The 4,483-nt window shown below is 42.7% G+C and overlaps 1 non-coding gene across 1 annotated transcript; it reads left to right on the top strand.

Moving 5' to 3' along the window:
• Window positions 1-3,886: 3,886 nt before the first annotated feature.
• Window positions 3,887-4,033, top strand: LOC115065119. Its single transcript, XR_003844922.1, has one exon. It is a non-coding gene; the product is annotated as a small nucleolar RNA SNORA48 (small nucleolar RNA).
• Window positions 4,034-4,483: the final 450 nt, after the last annotated feature.

Below are 4,483 nucleotides of genomic sequence, written 5' to 3'. Positions count from 1 at the left end.
ACGAGGGTCCCAGACTGAGTAACAGGAAGGGTAAAAGCTAGAGAACACCTCTGTTCTTCCTGACTGCAGACACAAGGGGACCAGCAGCCTTCTGCTTCTGCAGGCAGCTTCCTGCTCCAACCGCCCAGACTTCCCTGACAAGATGCTGTGTCATCCAAGTCTAAACCAATAAGCTCTTTCTCCCTTAACATCTCAAGGACAGGCACTTGCCAATAAGTGTTTATGACACACACGCGCGCACACACACACACACACACACACACACACATACACACACACACTAAACAAACTGGAAGGAAAAGGTTACATCTGGGAGAGAGTTCTTAAAAGCTGTGATGTCATAAAGAGCTTCTTGCCAGGTTTTTGGTTACAGTGAAAGCTAAATTCATTCACATGATGCATGACTAGATCTTGCCTCTTAAATTGTCAGTTAATGTGAGTGCTTCTCAAATGATCTTCCCCAGTCAACTGGAAGAGTTCTCTCCAATCTGTATGTAAGATACACTTAACTTACATTTTCTTACATGTGCCTTTTAGAAGTAGCTTGCCCCAGGTCCCAAAGCTGATAAGCAGGTACTTCTGATCCCAAGTTCATTGCTTTTCAAATCACCTGTGATTCATTTACTAGTCCTTGAGATGTTATCATAATGAATAAGCATGGTATGGACTTTTCCAAGATTTAAAAACTTTTTTTTTTTTTTTTTTGAGACAAAGTCTCTTGTAGCCCAAGCTTGCTTTGGACTCCTGTCTCTACCCACAGAGTGATGAAATTATTACAGGCACCTGTCAATAAACTTTATGACTCTCCCACCATCCTCAAAAAATTGGAAAGAAGAGGTTACACTTGGGAGAAAGTACTTGAAAGCTGTGATGTAATAAGAAGACATTTTGTGGGCAACACACAAAGCATAAAATAAAAATCGCATCCCCCTTTGCCCATAGAGCTGTGTGATACCTGCCATTGTGCTGGTGCACAGTTGTGTCTAACACAGTGGGCTCTTGGGCCTGCCTTCTAGATTTGAGTCTTGGCTCAGCCGTGCTATGATCTGAGCGGGCTTACCTCCATGTATCCCCACCCCTTAAGTAACTAAAAGGAGAACAATAGCTGCTGTTCAAAGGATGGCTGTGAAGACTGGAGGGAGAATGTCAGTAAAGCACTTAATCTTTTGTTCATCAGACACTAACCCCTGACGCGTAATTATTCTTATTACTTAATGCTCAGAACCTAGATAACCCTGTCTTATCCAGGGAGGAGGGGACACGAGGGTGCTAAGTAGGACAAAAGGTACAGTGCCCTGCTCTGATCTGCCAGAGGATTAGAAGGATAATTAGAAGGGCTTCTCTAGCAGGCTGCATGCTCCTATCTCCCACTTCAAAATGGTTCCAGTCTGCAGTTATTTCTTCTGTTGCCGGTGGATTATTTAGACACTCTGTAGCTTAATTTTTAAAATGATTGATGTTTTCTGCACACCTTTGTTTATTACTTTCTCATCTAATTCTGTTGCGGTGAGAAACAGTTGGTGAATGTTCAGTGTACTTTTTTTTTTTTTAATGTGAAGTTTGTTGTATGGGGAAACATCACTCTGAAAGCAGCAATAAATCACATTTGATAACTGTAGTTCTTTCTGCAAGCTTATTGTTTTTCTGTTTATATGTTCTATTGGTTATTGGAAGAGAATTTTATACACATTTACCTTTCTGTTTTGTTGGCATTCTTTTTCTTGGTTCCATTTATAGTTTTGTCTGTTTCTGTTGCTATTGTTTGCTTGCTGGTGTTTAGGAAAGTCAGATGGCCAAGTACAGTGACATTTGGCTGGGGCTGGAGTCTCAGAAGCCTGACAACCCTACATTCTCCTACAAAAGCTTGAGTGGTTGTCCTTGCCAGGAGTGTGGCTACAGCTCCAACCTCTGCCCTCAAACACTGTATCGTCAGTTAAAGCAGACAGATGAGCCGTGTCTGGGGGAAGGGAAAGTTGCCCTCTTAGAAGGGCGTCAGAGCTTCTGAGGGACGTGTGTGTGTGTGTGTGTGTGTGTGTGTGTGTGTGTGTGTGTGTAGATGGGAAAGGATGAGGGATACCTGCCTAGGAGTCAGAGCAGCCAAATCAATCCCAGAGATGGGGGGGGGTGACAGATGTTTCAGTCAATCTGTCTGCAAATGCTTAAAGGTGCTGTCATTAGCTACCCATGCATCCAGAATTGTAAATCTTGCTGGATTAATTGGTTTGTGCTATGAAGTGTCTCCCTCCCCCTTTTAACTGATGATATGCTTTGTCTTGGAATCTCTTTGATTTGATATTAATGTTTACTCCTCTGGTTTCTTATACCAAGTATGGATGGGGCTGGAGAGATGGTTTCGTTGTTTAGAGCATGCTGATCTTGCAGAGGACCTGGGTTCAATTCCCAGCATCTACAAGGTGACTCTGCCATTTGTAATCCTAACTTCATGGAACATGACATCCTTTTCTGCCTCCAAGGGCACCAGGCAATCGTGTCATTCACAGGCATATATGTAGATAATAAAACAAAAAACATTCATACACACAAAATTAAACAAATCTAAAAAGAAAACAATTTAAGAGCCAAATATGGTGCTATATCGCTCTGCTGCTGTTGGACAAATTTGTTATTTAAAAACTGTTAAGACTGTGTGTGTGTATAAGAGAGAGAAAGAGAGAACATGTGTCTGTGCATGTGCACATGTGTGTGTGTGTAAGAGAGAGAGAACATGTGTCTGTGCATGTGCACATGCATGTGTGTGTGAGAGAGAGAGAACATGTGTCTGTGCATGTGCACATGTATGTGTGTGTGTGAGAGAGAGAACATGTGTCTGTGCATGTGCACATGTATGTGTGTGCGTGTGTATGAGACAGAGAACATGTGGATGCTGGGAACTGAACTCAGGCCCCCCTGAGAGAGCAGCAAGTGCTTTTTTTCCTTTTCCTCTTTGAGATAGGGTCTTGATAGGTAGCTTTGCCTGGCCTGGAACTTGCTCTGTAGACCAGGCTGGCCTCTGGAACTCAGAGATCTTCCTGTCTCTGCATCCTGAGAGCTGAGCTTAATGGTATGCATCACTAAGCCCAGCTGCAACCTTAAGTGCTGAGCCATCTCTTCAGCCCCCTGTCACTAGATATTTAAACCATGTCTGTTGTGGTTGTTGATTATGGAAAGTATTTGGATGTTAATTTTTATCCTTATCCATTGTGACAATTTTACTTTTTTAATCTGGATCTTAATTTAATATAATTGCTACAATAGCTCCACATGAATCTACCACTTTATTGATTTTTGCCTGTTTGTTTCTCTTATTTGTTCTTTCCCTACCCTCTCTTTCCCTGGCCTCTTTTAAAATGACTGAGAAATACTTCTCGTTCATTCTCTCTTCACCATCTCCTGGCCGGCTATGATTCTGCACTTGTAATTTAGTGGTTGTCTTAGGGCTTGCAAGATGTGTTCTTTACATATTGCTGCCTTCTCACGACACTGTAACACATCAACGACAGCATAACAACTTCACCAGGATGTCTCCTGTCCCCTCTCTGATCCTTTGCACAAATGCCATACATTTTACTTTTGCATATATTGTAAGATCCATAATATGCCACGATTACTTTTGCGCTAAACAGTCAACTTTAATTTAAATAAATTAAAATTTGAAAATGTCTTCTATATTTAAGGGATTTTATTTGTCATTTTTAGAACTCTATATTCTGTCTACAAACTTAATTCTCTATCTGGTTCACTTTCCCTCAGCTTGATGAAATCCTGGTGATGATGATGTCTCTTGGCTTTTGTTTATTTGGAAAAAAAATGTTTTGTTTTTTTTTTTACTCTTCACTTTTTGTAGGAAATTTTTTTTATTCTACTATCTCACTTAAAAATTAATTTACCCCCCTGGCAATGGGCAGAGAGACACCTTGTTGGTGGTGGTTGTGTTCTTCTATCAGTCAGGGGCAGAGCTGATGGCAGTCCTTTGTTCATCCTATCCTGATGCCTGGCTTGGTGGGCAAAGCTGTCTTATGCCTAGGACTCATAAAAATCATATCAAATCAAATCCAGGCAGTACAGTACAGGAAGAGGAAGACAGAGACCTGCTGACCGCTATGCCACCCACAGACCTGCTTTCCTTTCTATGTCACAGGAGGGCAATAGACACCTGCTTGTCACCACACCATGCAATGCAGCACAGTGTGGATGGAGGATGTTACCCAGGGGCCTGCCGCAGGAGCCACCGCCATGTGCAGAGGATGTGGTGGTCAGATGGAAGAGAAGGAGAAGTGGAGCAGCTTGAGATGTATGAAGAGAGATGGAACTGGAGACTCAAGGGTAGAGAGGAGTAGCCTGTTGTGAGTGGCCAGTCCTGCCACCTGGGGCCATGGTGAGGTCCCAGCCCAAGCTGCTGCTGAGGGCCAAGTCTGAGTCCCTGGCTACGTAGTGGCCAGGGTCAGTGTTGATTTCAGTGGCTCATATTACCACTAGAGAACAT

This window comes from Mus pahari, chromosome 12 (genome assembly GCF_900095145.1).
Source record: "Mus pahari chromosome 12, PAHARI_EIJ_v1.1, whole genome shotgun sequence".
Lineage (NCBI taxonomy): Eukaryota > Metazoa > Chordata > Mammalia > Rodentia > Muridae > Mus > Mus pahari.
This window is presented reverse-complemented; position numbering and strand designations above follow the sequence as displayed.